Raw genomic sequence first — 26,116 nt, 5'->3', positions numbered from 1 at the left:
GGGGCTGTGTGGCTAGTTCAGGGACTGGGGCCCTTGTTAAAGTCAAGGGTCAGATGAATTCAACCCAATATCAACAAATTCTTCAGGATAATGATCAAGTATCAGTCACAAAGTTGAAGTTACGCAGGGGTTGGATATTCCAACAAGACAATGACCCAAAACACAGTTCGAAATCTACAAAGGCATTCATGCAGAGGGAGAAGTACAATGTTCTGGAATGGCCATCACAGTCCCCTGACTTGAATATCATCGAAAATCTATGGGCTGATTTGACGCAGGCTATCCATCAAATTGAACTGAACTGGAGAGATTTTGTATGAAGAATGGTCAACAATACCTCCATCCAGAATCCAGACACTCATCAAAGGCTATAGGAGGACAGCGTCTAGAGGCTGTTAGATTTGTAAAAGAGGCTCAACTAAGTATTGATGTCATATCTCTGTTTGGGTGCCCACATTTATGCACCTGTCTAATTTTGTTATGATGCATATTGCATATTTTCTGTTAATCCAATAAACTTAATGTCACTGCTGAAATGCTACTTTTTCCATAAGGCATGTCGTATATTAAAAGGAAGTTGCTACTTTGAAAGCTCAGCCAATGAGAAACAATAATCCAAAGAATTAAGAGGGGTTCCCAAACTTTTTCATATGACTGTATAGAGAGTGTTTAATGTTGGACTGTGCTTGTGTCTGTGCTGTACAGGTGGGAAACAGGGGAAAAGAAAGAAAAATAAGAGGCGTGTTTGCACTTGTGTCCCACGTCTATCTGTGTCGGGGTTGGGCCGGCTGGTGCGCCCTCTGCAGGCCACACTGTTTATTATAAGACAGTTTCAATGGACTGATCACACATGGAATTCTAATTCATGGATTTTCATTGTTGGTCTGCACGGGTGGGCTCCCACATCCCTACGCTGTGCATTTCAGGACTGGTTTTTCCATGATGAGCTGGCATCTCAGGTAACTTGATTAAACTCTAGTGACTCTGTAATGTCATTTAACTGGATTGGGTGGTTCCTCATTGAGCCATTGCTTGATGAAGAACCATCTCGTCATGTGAAGGGCTCTTTGCATATGAAGTTCACTCTTTGGGCCTAATCTGTGGAGAGAACTGAAATCTTTAATGTGTTGTAGGCCACCAATCAGGATATGAGAGTTCATGAAAACGTGAACTTGGCCCATGTTGTTTTATGCAGTGAGAGTCATCAGGAACCCTTTGGGATTTCATAAATATGCTATAATCTCCTCATTGCTATTTCAGGAGCCCGTTACAGATCTAAATAAATGAAAGATCTTTCTGGAACCTTCATGTGGATGGATCTTTTGGGAGCCAAAAATGGTTCCCCATGGCATTGCTCTGAAGAACCACTCTGGTCTCTTCATTTATAGGAGTGTAGGATTGGCTCCTTCCAGGTAATTCCCAAATCCTCTAATTCAGCGTTTCTCAACCTTTAAGTATTTGCGATCTGAGTTTTCATAACAGTTTTAATCGTGCCCCCCAATGTTTTTTTGAAACCCTAATAAAATTTATTCCTATATTTTTTGCTGCTGATACACCGCTACAAGTTTAAAATTTTCCTACGAATAGCGAGATTACGCCACATATGGCAACATTCGTGCCCCCTTTTTTTGTTACTGGGGCGCGCCCCACAGTTTCAGAACCGTTCCTCTAATCCAAGTCAGAGCTTAGGTGGGGGGCTGAGCCCTATCCCAGAAGACTGACTAACAGTGACGCTATCAACGTTCCCAAAACCCAAATCTAGTTTCAATAAGCCTCAGGTGACTTGGCAATGTCCGGACCCTCAACTCCTAGGAGCAAAGGGACACGTTGGGATGTCAACATGCGACACCCTGGATAGCCTGAGGCCAGCAAACTGGTGACGGCGCCCTTGAGAGTGGGACGGACTGCCAAGTGCAGAGCGGAAGGGGGGGCGGGGGCGCCGCAAATTAAAAAAACATCAAATCCAGGCGATCCTCTAATCTTCTTTGTGAGCTCGAGCGGGCTGCTTGTTTGACGGGAATTATCATTCCATTCATGTCGATGGCATTATTGGAATTCCAATTCCCGAAGAGTCCGGTTTTAAAAATCCTATCAAACAGCCTCTTTATACAAATGCAATCAGCTGTAATGCATTTTCAGTTAAAGTTAAATTAATTCACAAAGTAAGTACCCCCTCAGCTCACAACCCCCCCCACCCCCCCCCCCTCATCTCCATCACCGATGAAGGCTTTCCAATCAGACCGTTTTGCGAGAAAAAACAAAGACAATTTGTTTTAACTTCAATTATTGCTTTTCTCCTTCCAGTTCGCAGTAAATGAATATTGGATTCTTGCCGTTATCTCAGCCGGCGCTTGGCGTCATCGCGACTTGAGCAGAAGTCTCCATTTTTTTTTTTTTTTTTTTAATTTTTCTCCCTCAAAATCATCTTCATAATTACATTGTGGAGGTCGCGGATGGCTCCTAATGTTTCACCAACACAGTCGCTGCCAAATTTCAACCCAGAGATAATCTGGAAAGTAATCAAATTTGGAGCAGCGCCAGGAGCCGCTTATCTGGGGCTGCGATGAGAACGGCGAGTCGGCTCAGCTCCATGTCCTGCACGAGGTCAATTAGTGGGCGAGTTAAGAGGACAGCGCCATCTACTTCACAAGAGGAGGGGAGCCTGGCATGACCACCACGCCCTTCATCGTCCACGAGAGAGAGAGAGAGAGAGATAGAGAGAGATAATCCCACTCAGCAGAAGTCACTGACTGGCCTTATTGAGACGCTAAGTCGTTATCTTTAACTCTAACCCGGCCGGCTTGACAGGGGCATTGGTGTACTTCGCCAATATAGAGGAGAAGAAAAGGCCATTCAGCCCAACAAAGCTCTCCATTACTATCACACTTAACTCTCCTAAAAAACATCATGACGAGTTTTGAGGGTCCCTAAAATCCAACTGTCTACCACACGACTTGGTCTCTTATTCTATGTGTCTGTGGTCATCTGTGTGAAGAAAAACTTCCTAAACAAACCCTTCACAAGCTTCCAAGTGTGTCCCTGTGTTCTTGTTGCACCCATTTTAAAGGCCCAGTCTCGATCCACTGGACTCATTCCCTTCATCATTTTAAACTCTTCACTCAGGTCTCCTCTTAATCTCCTTTAAAGGCTTGGCTCTTTTCATCTTTCCTCATAATTCATCCCCTGTAGCCCCTTAATCAGCCCAGTCGCTCTTCTCTGGTCCTTTTCTACTGCTGCTATGTCCTTTTTTGTTTTGCATACACAACATTGATCTCAAAATGCTTTATAAGATGTCAAAGAAAAAAATCAGGGGATGATTCATTACTTTGCTTGGACTTGCATTTTGAATGTCATCGGGATATTCATATGAAAGATTGACATGCAAAGTCATCCATGGTGGACAACTCACTAAGAATCGGGAGTAAGACAAGGCGGCCTACTCTCATCGCTTCTATTCCTGCTCAGGATTGACTCTACAGTGAACCCTCGTTTATCACGGTTAATCCGTTCCAGACTCTACCACGATAAATGAATTTTCGTGAAGTAGGATTCTTTATTTATAAATCGAATATTTTCACAGTTAGAGTATAGAAAACCTGTTTACGACCTTCTAAATACGTTTTTTAACATTATTAGAGCCCTCTAGACATGAAATAACACCATTTAGTCACCATTACACTCGTATTACCCAATATATTAGACAAAATAAGAGAAAATAAGACATATTAGATGTTACAAATATCATATTATTATTATTGTACTGTACATTTAATTACACACACACAGTTCTTACACACAACTATTAACCTATGAAGGCACGAGCTCAGTAAGAGAGTCTTCAGGTGGTGCAGTATCTTCAGCAGGTGCGTCGTTGTCTTCTTCTGCTGAAGGAGTACTAGGAGTAGGCAGTGGGTGTCTGGGTCCGCGGCTGAAGAACATCTTGATAGGCAGTTGCTGGCGCTGTCTTTTCATATACGTGAGGAGGCTTTTGTAGGGTATTGCCGTCTTTGATCATATCCAAGAGTTTCACCTTCTCCTGGATGGTAAGCATCTTCCTCCAGTGCTTGGTTTCATTGTCAGAAGGCTTAGAAAAAGCAACACGTTTAGGAGCCATCGTGGGGCTTAGATAAAAGTTCTCAGAAAGCGCATGCGTAGTGACATAAGCGTGTATGAGGAAAAATCGCGATAGAGTGAAGCCGCGAAAGTCGAAGCGTGATATAGCGAGGGATCACTGTATTATGAAATCACAGACAACTCAAATATGGAATGGAATTTGGCAGACTCCTTGGGTGCAGTTCGATGATCTCGACTTCACTGACGGCCTGACACGCCTGTAAAACTCCCATCAGCAGATTCCAGATAAGACTAATAACTCGGTAGCCACTTCTGCCCAAGCTGAATTTTACATTAACAAAGGAAAGACGAGTGTCATGAAGGCCAACGTGACAAATACTGAGCCTCGGCAGCTGACAGGTGAGCTACTGAACATTAGAACAATTTGGACAAGTACAGGCCATTCAGCCCAACTAAGCTCACCAGTCCTGCCCACTTAATTCTTCTAAAATAACATCAGGTGGAGGTTTGAAGGTCCCTAAAGTCTGACTGTCTACCACATGACTTGGTCACTTGTTCCAAGTGTCTGTTGTTCTCTAAGTGGAGAAAAACGTCCTAATGTTTGTGTGAAATTTACCTGTCACAAGTTTCCAACAGTGTCCCCGTGTTCTTGATGAACTAATTTTAACATCACTGTCTCGATCCATTGGACTCACTCCCTTCATAATTTTAATCACTTCACTCATGTCTCCTCTTCATCTCCTTTAAAGGCTCAGCTCTTTAAATCTTTCCTCATAACTCATCCCCTGTAGCCCCTCAGTCAGCCCAGTCGCTCTTCTCTGGACCTTTTCTGGTGCTGTTATGTCCTTTTTGTAGTCTGGAGTCCCAAATTGCACTCAGTTCTCCAGATGAGGCCTCACCAGGGTGTTATAAAGGTTGAGCAGAACTTCCTGAGACTTGTACTCCACGCATTAAGGCACTATATAAACTGACATTCTGTTAACCTTCTTAATGGGTTCTGAACACTGTCTGGACGTTGATAGTGTCATAATTTTAAACTCTTCAGTCAGGTCACCTCTTAATCTCCTTTAACGGCTCAACTCTTTTAATCTTTCCTTATAACTCATCCCCTGTAACCCCTCAATCAACCCAGTTGCTCTTCTCTGGACATTTTCTAGTGCTGTTATGTCCTTTTTGTTTTACATGCACAACATTTATCTCAAAATGCTTTATAAGACGTCAAAGAAAAAAATCATCAGAAAAGCTGCAAATTAGCAATACATATGTATATTAATAAATAAATGAAATACCAAAAAAATCAATATGTACTTAAGTAATCTTATATATAAAGCAGATTGTAACAATCTTGCGGTCGTGTATGTATGTTATCATTCAGTTGACGTTCCGAACATTAGTGAAGCACCATCTGTCTGTCTGTATGCCTGTCCGCTTTTCACGAGAGAACTACTTCAAAGATTTAGATCTGGTTTTTGTTCTATAATTTGCTTGAACATTCTGGTTGATTTTACAACTTCACTCATTGCGCTAAGAATCATAGTTCACTTGCAGTACCAATTTATTTGCGTAAATCTGAGAGACATGTAGCGAACCGAGGGGAGGGGGGCAGAGCCCTCCTCACTCATGCGCCAGCCTTGGGGTCTGTATCTTACAACAGCTTAGCTAGCGAACGAGAAAGCTGCTTAAGGGATTTAGATCAGGTTTTTTCCTATAATTTCCTTGATCGTTCCGGTTGATTTTGCATCTTCTGTAATCGCACGTAGTATCATAGTTTCCTTACAGGAGTGATATATTTGCGCTAATCCAAGACAGAGGCTACGGGTCGAGGGGAGAGGGAAGAGTGACCTCAGGAGTAGGGAGCTGGACAGGGCCCTCCTTACTCCCGTGCCAGTCTCCGTTCGAGTCTGTCTGCCTCTGCAGTATACCCTGCCTCCGCATAGCTAGCAATACCTGTTTGTTTAATCAGTCAGTCAGTCATTCTCCAACCCGCTATATCCTAACACAGGGTCACGGGGGTCTGCTGGAGCCAATCCCAGCCAACACAGGGTGCAAGGCAGGAAAACACCCTGGGCAGGGTGCCAGCCCACCGCAGTGTTTGTTTATAGATTTATAAAGTTTGTCCTGTTTCACTAATATGTGGGCGGAGCCACGGGGTAGGGCTAACACAGATACAGTGATATGAAAAAGTTTGGGAACCCCTCTCTGCCTGCATAATAATTGACTCTCCTTTCAACAAAAAAGATAACAGTGGTATGTCTTTCATTTCCTAGGAACATCTGAGTACTCCGGTGTTTTCCGAACAAAGATTTTTAGTGAAATAGTATTTAGTTGTATGAAATTAAATCAAATGTGAAAAACTGGCTGTGCACAAATGTGGGTCCCCTTGTAATTTTGCTGATTTGAATGCCTGTCACTGCTCAATGCTGATTACTTACAACACCAAATTGGTTGGATGAGCTCGTTAAGCCTTGAACTTCATAGACAGGTGTGTCCAGTCATGAGATATAAAGGTATTTAAGGTGGTCAATTACAAGTTGGGCTTCCCTTTGACTCTCCTCTGAAGAGGGACAGCATGGGATCCTCAAAGCAACTCTCCAAAGATCTGAAAACAAAGATTGTTGAGTCTCATGGTTTAGGGGAAGGCTACAAAAAGCTATCTCAGAGGTTTAAACTGTCAGTTTCAACTGTAAGGAATGTCATCAGGAAATGGAAGGCCACAGGCACAGTTGCTGTTAAACCCAGCAGGTCTGGGAGTCCAAGACAAATACAGGAGAGGCATATGCACAGGATTGTGAGAATGGTTACAGACAACCCACAGATCACCTCCAAAGACCTGCAAGAACATCTTGCTGCAGATGGTGTATCTGTACATCGTTCTACAATTCAGCGCAATTTGCACAAAGAACATCTGTATGTCAGGGTAATGAGAAAGAAGCCCTTTCTGCACTCACACCACAAACAGAGTTGCTTGTTGTATGCAAACGCTCATTTAGACAAGCCAGATTCATTTGGGAACAAAGTGCTTTGGACTGATGAGACAAAAATGGAGTTATTTGGTCAGAACAAAAAGCGCTTTGCGTGGCAGAAGAAAAACACCGCATTCCAAGAAAAACACCTGCTACCTACTGTCAAATTTGGTGGAGGTTCCATCATGCTGTGGGGCTGTGTGGCTAGTTCAGGGACTGGGGCCCTTGTTAAAGTCGAGGGTCGGATGAATTCAACCCAATATCAACAAATTCTTCAGGATAATGTTCAAGCATCAGTCACAAAGTTGAAGTTACGCAGGGGTTGGATATTCCAACAAAACAATGACCCAAAGCACAGTTCAAAATCTACAAAGGCATTAATGCAGAGGGAGAAGTACAATGTTCTGGAATGGCCGTCACAGTCCCCTGACTTGAATATCATCGAAAATCTATGGGATGATTTGAAGCAGACTGTCCATGCTCGTCAGCCATCAAATTGAACTGAAGTGGAGAGATTTTGTATGAAGAATGGTCAGAAACACCTCCATCCAGAATCCAGACACTCATCAATGGCTATAGGAGGCATCTAGAGGCTGTTAGATTTGCAAAAGGAGGCTCAACTAAGTATTGATGTCATATATGTTGGAGTGCCCAAATTTATTCACCTGTCTAATTTTGTTATGATGCATATTGCATATTTTCTGTTAATCCAATAAACTTAATATCACTGCTGAAATACTACTGTTTCCATAAGGCATGTCATATATTAAAAGGATGTTCAGCCAATGAGAAACAAAAATCCAAAGAATTAAGAGGGGTTCCCAAACTTTTTCATTTGATTGTATATAAGCAATCGATAAAGTAGAGTCCTTAATTTTGGATTTTATTTCTCATGAATATAATGATATAATGATGACCAGGGAGGACAAGAAAAAATGCTCAAAAAACTCCAGTTGTGTTTCCTGGAAAGAACAAGAAAATCTGCAGGGGTTCCAACGCGAAAAAACCACCCAGCTCTGACTGGGCACATAAGTGTTCCTTATTGTTTTTTAATTTCTCCCTTGGAGAAATGAAGTGGTCCTTCCAGCATCACTGGTGGCTGTGATCAGCCAGAACAGAAAGCAGAAAAAGACTGAGATTAGTAATGAGTGCAAATCCATAAAGAATCATACAGTGGGTGCACAGGGTATGCAGACCCCTTCACTTTTTTTCGTATTTTGTTATGTTGTAGCTTGTAGCTAAAATCAATTTCATTCATTTTTTTCCCTTATCAAGAAACACTTGATACCCCAGAATGGCCAAGCGAAAACACAATTTTAGGAATTTTTGTAAATGTATTAAAAATGAAACAACAAGTCTACTGCATGTAATAATGCGAGAAGTGGAACTGAACATACAGCTATGAAAGAGGCGAACTGAAAAGTGGGTATGTAGGAGTCGTTTAAAATGATCCATCGAGTTCGCCTGGTGTAGCTCCATTGGGAGTCGTCCTGGATTTTTAGTACATAACATGAATTGACAGGCCACCTCGCCCTTTCTTTTATCCTTAGCTCTTGGAATTTCGAGCAAACTGGTCTTCAAGGACCTAAGATTACGACTGGGAATAGAAGGGAACAGGCACTCCAAAACATAAGATTATTCAGCGCTTTCCACACCGTGAGCAGTATTTTAAAGTCATTTCTAAAGGACACGGTTAACCATTGCAACGACGCCAAGACTGCAGTGAGGAGCTCAGATTTTCTTTTTCCGGTTAGGATTCCTGCTTCTGCATTCTGAACTCACTCTAACCAATCGAGGTCCTTCCTAGGTGGTCTTGTGACGAGTGTATTACGTTAATCTAGTTGGCTGAAAACCAAAAAGGTGAATGGAACTCTCATCATCTTGCGATGCTATAAGCGATTTAACTTTTGTAATGTTCCTTAAATGAAATATGGTTAATGCACAATACGCCATCATTTACATTTTAGAATCTACTTGTGGTTCCTATGGCTATTACAGTAAAGCATGAACTGACTGTTTTAATGTGTTATTCTCATATGACTGCAAACCCCCAATTTCAGGAGCCATCGCTCCAGTATCCTAATGGTAAACACTCTTAGCTCATCCTGTGTGACCACCATGGGGCGCTCCAGCACAGACAGGACCAGGGCACAGCACACCACAGGTTTAATTTACAAGTGGCTCCCCACAGCAGTAAAATTCTAAATCTCTTTCTTTCCTTCTCTTTCTCTTCCTCATTCCGCCTCCACTCCTCCATAGACAAGCTTCATTCCCTCTTCCTCCAGACTCTGTGAGGCAGTCGGCCACCCCGGAAGTGCTTCTGCTCTTCCACCCACATGGTCTGTAAACACTTCCAGGTGAGGCATAAACCCCATGCCATGTGGTTCCTCCATCCTCGCAGCGTCCCCTAGCGGCACCCACGGCACCCAAACAAGCTGAGGTAAAGAACTCCAAGTCCCATGATGCCCTCTAGGAATCTGCCATCTAGCGTTCTGGGGTGGCAGTGCCCCTAAAGAAGCTACCTTTCCCCATTCTTCCATCTCTTGGACATCCCGGTTGGGTTGGGCTGCCCCTTACACCTTATTTAATGTTTAAGTGTTGCGAAGGACCAACAGATATCTCTGCCAGGATGGGTCCTACTCTCTTACCTGGCCACAAGGCCATGAGCAAAGAAGGACAACTGGAGAGCAAAGACATTCCCCTGTCGTGCCAGGACACATGCATTTAAGAAGATGCTACTACACAGTTGATGTCCCAGCAACCCCAGAAGAACACTGAGACAGTGGGGGACTGCCTACTGTGGGCAGAGTGTTCCCCCATACACTGGGTGGCAGCATTCTGTCTAGAGATCTCCAGTAGGGGCACCCGTGGGGTAGCATGGTCCCATGGGTCTGCCCTGTTGGGCTCTGTGGGGGGCTGCCAGAGGAAGCTGTGGATTGCTAAACAGCACAAGTACCATTGGGGTCCTGCCTGCCTGACCTGGAAGTGCTTCCCGGGGGTAATGCATTGAGCACTGGAAGTACTCTTGGATCAGAGTCTAGAAGTAAGCCCCCCGTTCAACTCTTTACTGTTTGAATAAGGTATTGTTGCCATTAAAGCTCGTTGATTGTCGTGTGTGTCTGGGGTTTGGGGCACTGTGACGCACCCTAGTGACCCCAGTGTCAAGTGGTTATCAGAGAAAACTTTGTAACTGTTTCAGCTCTGCTTTGTTGAGTGAAGCCAAAATGAAAAAAACTTCCTCAAGAAGTCAGAGTATTGTTTTATTCTTTTCAGAATGAAGGTAATTCCATGTAACAAACACATTGCCAAGAAACTAAAGATCTCATAGAACGATGAATCCACTAAAGTCAAACTGGATCTGACTAGAAAGAAGCGGCAGGCCCAGAAACACAACTGCATAAGGAGGATAAGAACATCAGAGTGTGTAGTGTGGAAAGCAAACATCTTACTGGTCCTCAGTTGGCTACTTGCTTAAATACACGACAAACACTAGCATCGTCTCAAAACAATATCTTCTTCTTCTTTCGGCTGCTCCTGTTACTGTAGACCAAATCTGGAAAATATCCACTAAGAAACCCAGAAAGGGCAACATAATTTAATCAAATACATTTACTTTAATCACGTTCTAATGAGGTGCCTCAAAATGAAAGACCAAACCTCCTTTTTTAAGTATACAGCTTATATTTTGGTAAACACACACAGATTTAGCACAAACCAAATCAAAAAGATGAGCCGGCCTGGGGAAACAGCCACATAACACAGCACAGGTGATTTAACTCACAATGTCCTCCATGCGATGAGACGCAGCCAGAAATAATTCATCTTAATCGATGGCCTCAACCCTTCAGGCAAAACATACAAACAAAATAAAAAGGTAATTAACAAAATTAGCCAATAATGGAACCCAATTAAAACAAAAGCAGACAAAGGCAAAGTCCTGACAAGAACATTATACAAGAATGTTAAGTTAACATTAACGGCACCAGAGAGCCTCTATGCCCTGTCATTATCCAGGAAGTGAATGTAGACACAGTGCAGCACTACAGGTACTCGGGGGTCCACATCAGTGGCAGGGCTTAACTGGTCACATAACGGTAAATGTTAACATTGTTCAAAGTTATTGTCTGTTTTTACCCGCATTTTTATTACTCTTTAATTTAATATTGTTTTTTGTATCAGTATGCTGCTGCTGGAGTATGTGAATTTCCCCTTGGGATTAATAAAGTATCTATCTATCTATCTATCTATCTATCTATCTATCTATCTATCTATCTATCTATCTATCTATCTATCTATCTATCTATCTATCTATCTATCTAACTCAGAGGAGCTAAAGAAGGAAAAGGCAGAGCAGTCCCCGTTTAGACTTAGGAGACTGCACTCCATTAAAGTGGATGGAGACATCCTTGACATCTTCTATAACTCAGTGATGGCCAATATGATATGCTGGACCAGTAACTTCACTTCAAATGTGCAGCCCTCCAAATCAACAAGCTAACAAAAAAGGGGACACACTCTGGACCCCCTGTCAGAGAGAATGAACACAAACCTGACGGCCATTAAGAATAACGCTGCACATCCTCTCTCTGACACACCAACACTGAGGACTTTCAGCCAACGAATCATTCAGCAGAAGTGTGCCAAGAAACACAACAGGGGGCTACGCCTGTATAGCGCCTTAGTGAGACTGGGGCTGCCAAGTCAGAAATTTTCATTTCTTTTCATTTTCTTCCTTTCATTGTGGGATGTTCAAACTATAGTGTGTCTATCTATTTATCAATCTATCTATTATATAGTGCCTTTCATATCCATCCATCTATTATATAGTGAATTTCATATCTATCTATCTATCTATCTATCTATCTATCTATCTATCTATCTATCTATCTATCTATCTATCTATCTATCATATAGTGCCTTTCATATCTATCTATCTATCTATCTATCTATCATATAGTGCCTTTCATATCTATCTATCTATCATATAGTGTTTTTCATATCTATCTATCTATCTATCTATCTATCTATCTATCTATCTATCTATCTATCTATCTATCTATCTATCATATAGTCCCTTTCACATCTATCTATCTATCTATCTATTTATCTATTATATAGTGCCTTTCACATCTATCTATCTATCTATTATATAGTGCCTTTCACATCTATCTATCTATCTATCTATATAGTGCCTTTCACATCTATCTATCTATCTATCTATCTATCATATAGTGCCTTTCATATCTATCTATCTATCTATCTATCTATCTATCTATATAGTGCCTTTCACATCTATCTATCTATCTATCTATCTGGGCGCCGTGGCCCAGACGGAGGTGCTCAGAGTGGCTCAGACAGACACTGAGCGCCAATGCATCGAGCGTCGGACGCGTCACAGATGGGCGGGGCTTCGGACAATACTGTCAGCTTTTTTCTCCCGCTGCTTTCGTGAGGAGGCTCTGTCCTCGGTGGTCTTCATCCCTTTGGGCTGGCAGGTAGACTACCTAACACGGGAATCACTTGTTTCCTACATCTAAGCCCCCACCAACACCACACTTGCCTATCCCAAGCGCCGCCCCCCGCACGCACCAAATCCCAAACGCGCACCAAATGACTTTGATTTCTTTCGTGTCTCGCTCATTAATCCAGTGGGATACAGCGCCTCTGAGGAAATGCGCTGGGCTGAAAGAGTCATTAACTAACTAAACAATAATCCAAAATTGCTGCCCGGCTCAGCCCTCCGGCCCTCTGAACTTTACACGCAAATCTGTTTCATTCTTTCTTCACGCCGGCTGCCTGGTTGCAGGGCTTTTTCAGATAGGGCGGCCGGTTTATCAATGCCAGCCGACGCCGTTCATTGGTAATGGATGCCGAGCCGTTGTGGCGTTTGTTTATGGAGCGGGTGAGCAGCGTTTTACTTTCCGAGGGTTTATTTAAAGAAGCAGTGCGTCGAGGCAGCTCCAATGCCCCCGTGTCCTAAAATCACTTGATTTACCGGCTCGTGACTTGAAACGCAAACCAGAAAATTGGCTCAGCGCGCCTCTTTGTGGGATTTCGCTGTGGAAATGTTTTAATTGCACCGCTTTTTAATAGAAAAAAAAGAAGAAAAAAAACAAACCCTTTTGAAAATGCAATTCTGCTTCTCCAGATGTTTCGAAAGCGATTGCGGTGCCTCAGAGGGGCGTGCAGAAGAAGGCCATTAGGAAGTCTGACACAATTCAAAGGAGTCGCTGCTGCTGCTGCTATATGAATTATTTACAGTTCACTTTATTTTTGCTCAGAAAATAATAATAAAAAAAATCAGAATGGCACGTCACTCAAAAATGAAAATCTGAGGAGTAGTTCATGTCTGGTCTGACAGGCGGCTTTTCCTCCATGGAAATCATTTCATGTTGTCAGAGACCAGCATGTGGACATGAAAGACATCAAGAAATCTTTGATTGTGAACACAAGGACAGTTCTTTTGCCAAATGGGACCACCACTCCCCTCTAAATCCCCCCCCCCCCCAATCCCCCCCCCCCCCCCCGCCTTGGCATCCACCACCCCTTATCTACCACTTCACCCAGATGAGTGGAACTGCCTCCCAGCCTCAGGATGGCCGACACAACTGGAAACTAAAGTGACGGGAATCCACCGCATGGCAGGAGCCCAGACCCTCAAGATTGTTCAAATTAGACAGACAGACAGACAGACAGACAGACAGACAGACAGACAGACAGATAGATAGATAGATAGATAGATAGATAGATAGATAGATAGATAGATAGATAGATAGATAGATAGATAGATAGATGTTAAAGGCACTATATAATAGATAGATAGATAGATAGATAGATAGATAGATAGATAGATAGATAGATAGATAGATAGATAGATAGATAGATAGATAGATAAAGGCACTATATAATAGATAGATAGATAGATAGATAGATAGATAGATAGATAGATAGATAGATAGATAGATAGATAGATAGATAGATAGATAGATAGATAGATGTGAAAGGTACTATATGATAGATAGATAGATAGATAGATAGATAGATAGATAGATAGATAGATAGATAGATAGATAGATAGATAGATAGATAGATAGATAGATAGATAGATAGATGTGAAAGGTACTATATGATAGATAGATAGATAGATAGATAGATAGATAGATAGATAGATAGATAGATAGATAGATAGATAGATAGATAGATAGATAGATATGAAAGGCACTATATAATAGATAGATAGATAGATAGATAGATAGATAGATAGATAGATAGATAGATAGATAGATAGATAGATAGATAGATAGATAGATATGAAAGGTACAATATAATAGATAGATAGATAGATAGATAGATGTTAAAGGCACTATATAATGGATAGATAGATAGATAGATAGATAGATAGATAGATAGATAGATAGATAGATAGATAGATAGATAGATAGATAGATAGATAGATAGATAGATAGATAGATAGATAGATAGATGTTAAAGGCACTATATAATGGATAGATAGATAGATAGATCAGTGGTCCTCAGACTTGTTCTTGGGTACCCCCTATGGCTGCAGGTTTTTGCCCCCCCCCCCCCCTCAGATTCTCAATCAGTCTGTCATTTTTATTTCTCTCTTATGTCATTTTTTCCTCTTCTCCTGTTTTTCCTGTCTGCACTGACCCCCCAATACACAGAATGAGAGAGTGGCAGCTTCCTTAATTTGGATGAGGGCACAGTTCATAACTGGAGTTGGTTGGAACAAAAACCCACTGCCAGAGGGGGTCCTCAGGGGGTCCAGGAACCTGTGCTTGATTACCACCGAGACAAAGATGTGTAGGTAGACATTCAGTGCCCTCTTCTGGGTCATGAGGGCTCATCCTGACTATTTTCAGTACCTCAAGTCCCGGGTGGACCCACATTAATCCCCTCATCAGTACCAACTGCTTGCCAATGCAGTTCACTCGTCCGTCTGCCCGCTCGCTGCCCTGAGACCAGGTCCTGATCGAATTTGCTTCTCAGGGAGTCAGCAGCGAAATGTTAGAAATGGCACTGGCAGGCACAAAGGCTTAGACAGAGGTCACTGGCGAGGTGGCACCTGGCGGCATATTCCAAAATGTAATAAGACCATCATATAGAATCTCATAAGCATTGGCAGACATAGCACAATTGACCCGTCGCACACTGTACCATGAGAGGCCACCGATTACCTTCAGGTTGGATTTAATAAGAAATGAGAAAGCTCCAAAATGCTGGCCACCGATGGGTCTTCACTTTACATTCTGCATTTCACAGCAGGTGCTATCTTGCCACATTCACAAGTGTAAAGTGAAGCGGTTTGTTCCATCAGCTTAGCTCTGACCTGCCAACTCTAAAAGGTGTCCAAGTTGGTGTGCAATAAGAAGACGTCACTGGTTCTGCTAGACCAGTTTCATTTAAAGCTGCGTCAGGACCCTTCATGTGCTCAGAGGTCCACCACTGTCGGCAGCCAGCTCCCTTGGGCCAGTAGGGGACAAGAACTCATCAGTACTTAAGCGGCTCCTCTGAGACGTAGAGCCCTGTCAGCCCGGCTCTCTCCTCCTCTTCTTCTCCACTCCCCATTACTGTTTCAATTTCAGATGCCTACCTCTAATGGCTTCACTCTCCGGTCACTTTCCCCTGGAATCAGCTCCCAGCTTAAATTTTGCAATTTGTTATGGTGACAGTATAATAGAGCACAGAGTGCTTATGACAGAACACACATTTTTGTTTAAAGATTGTTGTGGAAGATTAATGGAGCCGGTAATCGCGGCAGTCAGGTTTGCTTTGAGGGAGCCTGAAACGCAGTAGGTAGCCGAGGTTTGTCTGGCCGCTGTCCTTGTAAGCTGATATCTTCTTTTATTGCTTGTGTCCATCCATGTGATGGCCTCTGGGAACTCTCTGACAGTTAGCACTAGTCAGTGTGGCTGCTGTACCACTAGGGGGATGCAAGTCATTCCACCAATACTCCTTATACATGTCTGTCCAGAAACAATGGTTCCTCATGTCCCTTGGAGATTTAATGGACTGCTTTCTTTTCTTGCACACTTGGCACAGAGTAACTGTGAAGACAAGTGTAGAAACACTGGCAGCCTCAGCATGTGCCAATACACATCTGCAAGCAACAGCCTGTAAAAAAAATGTAATGGCACTGTAAACTGACGTCCACTCTTTGGAAACCAACTTGGTGGGCACCCACCTATTAGAAGGCATAGCATCTGACTGGAGGTGGACACAGACTCACTAAACACATTTGTGAAGGGGCACATGATCTGTTAAACCACGCCCATTTTGACAGTGAGGCCCCTCCCCTTTGTCTTTCCTATAGAGTGGTTGACTAGAAGATGACAGTTGCATTGAACCTGGCCCTGCATTCATCTGTGAGTGCCTACATGCCAGCCTATACCCACTCTCACTTTATGGGAATGCTGTGACTCACACACACACACACACACACACACACACACACACACACATATGTGACTGTGTAGCAATACACTCCTGCAAATCAACGACATATACACAATACCAGCCCATGGCATAGCTGCCACAGGGGATAATTCAGGGGCATCACAAATGTTATACCGTCCTGTGGAACAAGTGGTCTGTAAAACTCGCAGGTCGAGTGCACATTTAGCATAATGCATCACTGTGACTGGGACCATCAAATCAGACATTTTCTTTCTTTTTAATTTTTCTTCCTTTTTAGTCATTCTGGTGTGTGTTTACACTATATTCTATCTATCTATCTATCTATCTATCTATCTATCTATCTATCTATCTATCTATCTATCTATCTATCTATCTATGATATAGTGCCTTTCTTATCTAATTATATATCTATCTATTATATAGTGCCTCTCCTATCTATCTATCTATCTATCTATCTATCTATCTATCTATCTATCTATCTATCTATCTATCTATCTATCTATCTATCTATGATATAGTGCCTTTCTTATCTAATTATCTATCTATCTATCTATCTATCTATCTATCTATCTATTATATAGTGCCTCTCCTATCTATCTATCTATCTATCTATCTATCTATCTATCTATCTATCTATCTATCTATCTATCTATCTATCTATCTATGATATAGTGCCTTTCTTATCTAATTATCTATCTATCTATTATATAGTGCCTCTCCTATCTATCTATCTATCTATCTATCTATCTATCTATCTATTATATAGTGCCTTTCTTATCTATCTATCTATCTATCTATCTATCTATCTATCTATTATATAGTGCCTTTCTTATCTATCTATCTATCTATCTATCTATCTATCTATCTATCTATCTATCTATCTATCTATCTATCTATCTATCTATCTATGTGTTTTATAGTGCCTCTCCTATCTATCTATCTATCTATCTATCTATCTATCTATCTATCTATCTATCTATCTATTATATAATGCCTTTATTATCTATCTATCTATCGATCAATTATATAGTGCCTTTCTTATCTATCTATCTATGTATTATATAGTACCTCTCCTATCTATCTATCTATCTATCTATCTATCTATCTATCTATCTATCTATCTATCTATTATATAATGCCTTTATTATCTATCGATCAATTATATAGTGCCTTTCTTATCTATCTATCTATGTGTTATATAGTGCCTCTCCTATCTATCTATCTATCTATCTATCTATCTATCTATCTATCTATGATATAGTGCCTTTCTTATCTAATTATCTATCTATCTATTATATAGTGCCTCTCTCTATCTATCTATCTATCTATCTATCTATCTATCTATCTATCTATCTATCTATCTATCTATCTATCTATTATATAGTGCCTTTCTTATCTATCTATCTATCTATCTATCTATCTATCTATCTATTATATAGTGCCTTTCTCATCTATCTATCTATCTATCTATCTATCTATCTATCTATCTATCTATCTATCTATCTATCTATCTATCTATCTATCTATCTATCTATCTATCTATCTATGTGTTATATAGTGCCTCTCCTATCTATCTATCTATCTATCTATCTATCTATCTATCTATCTATCTATCTATCTATCTATCTATCTATCTATCTATTATATAATGCCTTTATTATCTATCTATCGATCGATTATATAGGGCCTTTCTTATCTATCTATCTATCTATCTATCTATCTATCTATCTATCTATCTATCTATCTATCTATCTATCTATTATATAGTGCCTTTCTTATCTATCTATCTATCTATCTATCTATCTATCTATCTATCTATCTATCTATCTATTATATAGTGCCTTTCTTGTCTATCTATCTATCTATCTATCTATTATATAGTGCCTTTCTTATCTATCTATCTATCTATCTATCTATCTATCTATCTATCTATCTATCTATTATATAATGCCTTTATTATCTATCTATCTATCGATCAATTATATAGTGCCTTTCTTATCTATCTATCTATGTATTATATAGTGCCTCTCCTATCTATCTATCTATCTATCTATCTATCTATCTATCTATCTATCTATGATATAGTGCCTTTCTTATCTAATTATCTATCTATCTATTATATAGTGCCACTCCTATCTATCTATCTATCTATCTATCTATCTATCTATCTATCTATTATATAATGCCTTTATTATCTATCTATCTATCTATCGATCAATTATATAGTGCCTTTCTTATCTATCTATCTATGTGTTATATAGTGCCTCTCCTATCTATCTATCTATCTATCTATCTATCTATCTATCTATCTATCTATCTATCTATCTATCTATTATATAATGCCTTTATTATCTATCTATCGATCGATTATATAGTGCCTTTCTTATCTATCTATCTATCTATCTATCTATCTATCTATCTATCTATCTATCTATCTATCTATCTATCTATCTATCTATTATATAGTGCCTTTCTTATCTATCTATCTATCTATCTATTATATAATGCCTTTATTATCTATCTATCTATCGATCAATTATATAGTGCCTTTCTTATCTATCTATCTATGTGTTATATAGTGCCTCTCCTATCTATCTATCTATCTATCTATCTATCTATCTATCTATCTATCTATCTATTATATAGCGCCTTTCTTATCTATCTATCTATCTATCTATCTATCTATCTATCTATCTATCTATCTATCTATCTATCTATTATATAGTGCCTTTCTTATCTATCTATCTATCTATCTATCTATCTATCTATCTATCTATCTATCTATCTATCTATCTATCTGATACACCAGACAATTAAGCATGCAGAAAGTGAAGGGGTCTGAATGCTTTCTAAATCTACTGTACACACTGAGGTCCAAACGGCCCACAATATTTTTACTTCAATAAGGGACACACAAATGCAATGCCAGCCTGATGTACAAGAGATGGCAGTGACACCCAAATGCCATATTGTTCTATGGAAAGGGTCATTCATAAAACCACACCCATCTGATGCTGAAGCCCCTCCCTCTTTTTTACCCACAGCTTAGCACATTAAGAGGGTCACCTCCCGGTGACAGCTATTGCCTGGCCTGTTTTCATTTATGAGTGTGTAATTGCTCATAGACAAAACAAAACCTTTGTCATTCACCCCTACAAGGGGCACACTTGCCCTATATTAACATATGATTGCCTACATGCCAACCTAAGGCCACAATCACTTATGGAAACACTGTAACAGACTGACATGTACATACATACACACACTTATATATGAATGTTCTGATCTCAGTAAGGGGTCACACACACACACACATGCAATGCCAGGCTGGTGTACGAGGTGGTTGCTCAAAGTGAGTGGCAGGAAGGCACAAATGCTGTACCCTGCTATGGAATGGACGATTTATAAAACCACACCCATCTGAAGCTCTACCCTCCCATCTCCACCAGTTTAATATATTCAGTGGATCACCCCGGGTGAAACCTGGAGCTGGCTTTGCATTACATTTTTGAGTGCCCCCCTGCCAACCTATGGCATTAGCTTGTGGGCATGCTGTGACACACTTTACATATTTGCTCCATTTTTATGTCCAAATGTCCTGTAGTACGCTCAGGTAAGGGGTAGACACACAATGCCAGCCTGTGCCATGGCTGATATGCTAGGTGGTTGCCCATGTTCAGCAGCAGGGATGTTCGCATGCTGTACTGTGCTATGGAATGAGTAATTTATCACACCCATTTGATGGTGAAGCCCCACCCTCTCACTCACACATGATATGCACCTTGATGAAAGCGAGAGACGACCCCATGGATACATACAAGGGTCTATGTGCCACCCTAGGCCCACCATCACACATTCATAGCCACTGTCCTCCCACAGATCATGCCATCCACAAATCTAGTCCATTTTCCTGACTGGGCTCAGTACTGTTTTGTTAGAACGAGACCCCCCTCCATAGTCGGACAGGGCCAGCAGGTGTAAGGGGTCAGTGCTGTACCCTTATGTTTAACACCCTCTTCACATCTTCAACTTCAGCTTCACACGGTGAGAATCTGTCATCCCCCCCGCCCACCCACTAGCCCTCCTCCACCTTCTCCGTCGGTAAGATTAACTGAGAGCTCCCAAGGTGCCAAGTTGATTTCATTCAGTGGGGGGTGGCTGGTAGACACAGCAGGGGCTGATGGAAGCCTATCCATCATACGGGGGCGGCGGGATCGATCTCCCTGACAGCACTAATCATTCCTGTCAAGCCGCCAAGCTGCGTTTACCTGAAACAGAGCTCAACAGAGGCCGCCGCTGACAAGAGCGGAGAAACACGGGAGGCGGGCGGCAATGAACACGACAGCCTCTGAGGGGGCTTAGCAGTCTGAGGGGATGGGAAGGAGGGGGATTGGGACGGAGGAGGGGAATGGGGTTAAGTCATGCAACAGAAAAGGGGGAAAAGTGGGACCCCCAGTGTTAATGGGCCCAATCCAAGGCAGGATTCCCTCTCACTGCCACCTTTTTTTTCTTATACCCCAATCCTTACCCATCAGTTCTCAGGTCTCAGATGCAGGAAGTGACGCCTGGGTGCGTGAAAGCTGGGAGAACGCGGCCGTGGGCTGCTGGTCTGTCCTTGAACCTCTCTGAGGAATTCTTGAAATGGAAAAGTGCAAGTAGGTAAAACAACCAACAAGAAATAAACAGCACTGTGAAAGTCAAACATCTCTCTCTCTGGAGATCCCGGGCAACACCTCAGGCTACTCACCATGTCCCTCCTTCATCAAAGACAATGAAATGGCTCTCCGACCAAAAAGAAAGATTAGTTGGAGGTCACCCGAATGAGTGCTTCTACTGAGTACCCCCTCCATCTGATTGTTGTGACAGGGTGCCCCACTGCCAAGAGGATACCAGAGTTAAAACCATCACCAGAATGGCACAGAACTCGACCAGGAGTCACAAAAAGTCTTGTGACCTCGCCTGTGTAAGACTGAAGGGAACCACCAGGGGGCAGTAATCACAATATGAGTGCCATGAGACCCAGACGAGAGCTAGGCATGGACGCCAGTGCAAACACAGTGGATTCAGAAAGTCCTGAGACCCCTTCACTGTCTCCACTTTTGCCCAACAATCTACACTCAAATAACCCATCATGACAAAGTGAGCACATGTCTTCAGAAAAGTTGGCAAATTTATGAAAAATTAGAAAAAACTGAAATCTCTCATTTCTAGAAGCATTCAGGCCCTTTTAGTGCAGCACTCCATATTGAGTTTGTGGTGCCTTCTGTTTGCTCTAATTCTCCTTTTATGGGACTACTTGATGGGACATCATTAAGAGTGTCACATGTGTGCCTGTGTATCGAAGGTCCCACAATTCTCACTGCACGTTGGGAATAAAATGAAGTCCAAAGAAATCTCTGTAGACCTCCATGATCAGATTGTGATGAGGCAAAGATCTGGGCATGAGGATGAAACCATTTTTAAAGCTTTGAGCACAGTGGTCCTCAAGAATTGTGAAATGGAAGAAAGTTGGAACCACCAGGACCTCTTCCTGGAGGTGATCTTCTGGTCAAACTGAGTAACTGGGCAAGAAGGGTCTTGGGAGGTAACCAACTACCCAATGATCACCATAGCAGAGCAGCTGAGATGGAAGGACCTGTTTGAAGTACGACTATCTCAGCAGCACTCCAACAATCAGGTGTTTTTGATCAAATGGCAAGCAAGGCGGATGCCACTCTTGAGTAAAAGGCGTATCATGTGTCACAGGTGGCTGGGGGTGGTACCCAGACGGGACGCCTGGAAGGACCGGAGGAGGGCTTACGCCTCCCCCAGATCACATGGGGGCGACCGCCCTGGTGGCTTTGGGGACCACGGGTACAGAGCTTTGAAGCTCAGCCCTGTAGGGGCCTGTGGTCACGACAAGGGGGCGCCCCAATGCCACTGGAGCCCTGGCCCTCAGCACTTCCACCACACCAGGAAGTGATGGGGGGAAGAAGACCAGGGACACCCGGAATGCTTCCGGGTGCACAGCCAGCACTTTGGCCACACTGAGGAGTGCCGGCGGAAGATTGTCAGGAGGTACCTGGCGCACATCTGGGTGGTTATAAAAGGGGCCGTCTCCCTCCATTTGATGGCTTGAGTCGGGTGAGGAGCAGGACAGAGCTTGGTGGAGAGGAGTGGAGGCGGTGAAGAAGGCAGAGTGAAAGAGGCCTGGACTTTGGGGGAGTTTGTGAGTTTGTGGTGCACTTATTCTTGTAAATAGTTGTAAAATAAACATGTGGTGGTGCTTAATACCATGTCTGCCTGTCTGTGTCCAGAGCTCGTTCCACACATGCCATCTGAAGGACTCTGAGCACAGGAGGAGAAAGGCTCTCTGGTCTGATGAGATGCCAAGTGAACTCTTTGGGCAAAATTCCAAAGAATATGGCTGGTGAAGACCGGTCGCTGCCTAATACCATCCCCGTGGTGAAGCACTGGAGGGACACTGTCATGCTATGAGGGTGTAGGGACAGGGAGACCAGTCAGATTGAGGAAATAAAGGGGAGGTCTTTGAAGAACACTTGCTCAAGAGTGCATGTGCCTTCAGGCTGGGGTATTAGTTCACCTTTCTGTGTGACAATGATCTGAAGCATACAACCAAGACAACACTGGAGTGACTTTGGGACAAGTCTCCAACGTTCCTTGAGCGGCCCAGCGAAACCTCAGAATCGAATCCCGTAGAAGAACATCTATGGAGAGACCTGAAGATGGCAGCTTGCAGACACTTCACATCCAATCTAACAGAGCTTGAGCTTGATCTGACAAGAAGAATGGGAAACACTGCCCAAGTTGAGGTGGGCAAAGCTTGTAGAGGCTTACTATGAACCTGGAATTGCTGCCAATGAGGCTTCTACAAAGTATCGAAGGCTCTGAATACTTCTGTGAAGGAGAGATTTCAGCTTTTGATTGTTTGTAAATTTCTGAAGACGTGTGTTCACTTGAATGTTCACTTGGGTTATTGAGTGTAGATAGATGGGCAAAAATGACAAATGTACCCGTTTGAAATGAACTCCGCGACAGAATAAAGTGTGCTGAAAGTAAAAGGGTGTGAAACTTTTTTGTAAATCCACTGTACGAATGGGTGGAGTCTTCACCGGAAATGAGAAGGTCGCCCATTCAAATCCCGTAAACGCCAGAAGTGACTCTACTCCGTTTTTGCCTTTGAGCAAGGCCCGTAACCTGCAATTGCTCCATCCTGGGGATGATCTTAATCTGCATCCAGCCCTCCAACTTGCAGAGACCACCACAAAAAAAACATTCCCACTGTTCCAGGTTGTTGCTGAGGTGCCACCCACCGCACTCGGGTCCCAGTCCAGGTGGTTCATTGTGTGGTGGGTGCTGTAACACACTATCAATTCACGCTCCCAACTGTATGAATGAGAGTGCCAGCCAGTATGGAAGCCATCAGCGTGACTTAATTCTGATAATTTTACAGTATGCTTCTTTTCATATGCTAAAAAAAATCATTTTTAATAAAAAAGAAAATAGGCGGGAGAACAGAATTTGGGAAACACCCAGCAGGTGGCCATCACGGGTGGGTTCTATTTTAAAGAATTATGTGTAGCGTCGTTCACGTCTGCTCTGTCACTTGGAAGAGCGCAATTTGGATTTACCACTTTCTCAAATCCCCCCCCCCCCGAAAAAAAACTATTTTTTTTCCTATTTCTGACACGTTGTTTACATATCAAGCATCCAGACAGCCGTTACTCACATTATTATGTAAATGAAAGATTTAAATTATAGACACAGCGACGCTTGCTTTCAGACTCTGCCTCCCCACTGTGCCCACCCGCTTGTTTTTAAAAACATAAACACTCACAAAGTTTGTCAAATAGGAGGAGGCCATTCAGTCAGAAACTCATAGCTCACTGGGGTCCCAATATCTTATCCATACACCTACAAAAAACATCAGTAGTGTGACTCTGTGACTCTTCCATCAGAGTTGAATGTACTTCCTTTAGTCTCCACTAGATGTCCTCGAGTAAGTACCAGTGGTGTTTATTTGAAATTATTCTGTAGGGTCAGCGCATTTGAGAATTTTGAAGATCCCACGTAGCCTTCTTGGCTCAGCACTAACCAAGGTTTAAATCCCAGAGCCAGTCCAACTTCGCCATGCCCTTTAGTGCCAGGACGCATTTGGTTTTGTTTCGTTGCTGAGCTTCCACACCTGCCATGGCTTTTTGTGTTGCACCTTCCATAACCATAACCTGTTGTGTATGAGGGACGACCGAAAGCTTTAGATTTGTCAAAAATGTAGATCTTTCAGACCTTGATATTTTAGGGTCCCCTTATACCGAAAACACCAATATCTCGATGATGGGTGTGTGTCCATCTGTGTGTCACAGTTTCTTGAGGACTGTCTTGAGCTAAAACGGGCTGGACGGAAAAATATCAGTCACTCAAAACTTCAGCTTGTTAAGAGATGACAATGTGCTGATTAGTTTTTGAGCCAAATCGTGCAAAAGAAATAGGCAGCACTCTAGAGGACCCTCGAATACCGTAATTCTACAATGAATTCTGAATTCTTCTCGTCAATTGTTATTGTAATGACCGATTTTATGATCAGAAAGATCAGCAACAGAGCGGTAAATAACTACAGAAATGTTAGAGAATGGTTCGGGTGACTGGGGAGGTGGTGGGGAGGGAAAAAATCAGGCACATTGGACAGACGGTCGCAAGGAGGGCCTTTTTTCGGGGGGGGCGGGGGCGTGGTCTGTTGCTGTAGTTTCCAGGGGTTGTCATGGAGAAAGGATGCCAGGATACAGTTACAAAAAGGCAGCGAAAGGCAAGAAGGAAGATAAAGTACAAAATGCCTCACCCGCTTACAGATGTGGCCACCTTGAAGACCCACTCTGAAGTAGAAACGGAAGGAACGATCAGGAGAATTTAACGTGGGTGAGCTGAGAGCGATCCTTGCTTATCTGGGGTAGCGCGTTTGGAGACTCTGAGGAAAAGAGAAGAAGGAAAATGGACTAATAGTATCATAAGTGTCTGAAAAAGGCCTGAAATTGGGGGTTTGTTTTCCGTCCAAGGATTTTCTTTCTTTTAAGTTATTCGCATACTGTATTTGTTTGGATGTGGGGGAACGAGGTGTGTTCATGAATTTGGTTGCAGCCATTTATGTTTGTATGTTTTTTTAAAAGTTGATTTAATACACTTATTTTCACCTTGTGAAGCGTTAATGTGGTTCCTAAGGGTGCAAAGCCTACTGAGGCTCACGTCCCAATTTATTTTATATCATGGTGACCATAAATGCACTCAGGACACCAGATGTGCTCTCAGTAGTGCCACCCAGAGCCTGAACATAACATTGACGCTTTTACAATGTCTTCCACTTCCACCAAAAGGGATTAATCTTCTTCTACCTTCTTCTTTCGGCTGCTCCCTTTAGGGGTCGCCACAGCAGATCATTTTCTTCCTTGTCTTTCTGTCCTCTGCATCTTGCTCTGTTACACCCATCACCTGTATGTCTTCTCTCACCACATCCATAAACCTCCTCTTCGGCCTTCCTCTTTTCCTCTTCTCTGGCAGCTCTATTCTTAGCATCCTTCTCCCAATATACTCAGCATCTCTCCTTTGCACATGTCCAAACCAACGCAATCTCGCCTCTCTGACTTTGCCTC

Source organism: Erpetoichthys calabaricus, chromosome 9, assembly GCF_900747795.2.
Source record: "Erpetoichthys calabaricus chromosome 9, fErpCal1.3, whole genome shotgun sequence".
In the NCBI taxonomy this organism is placed as follows: Eukaryota; Metazoa; Chordata; class Cladistia; order Polypteriformes; family Polypteridae; genus Erpetoichthys; species Erpetoichthys calabaricus.
This window is presented reverse-complemented; position numbering follows the sequence as displayed.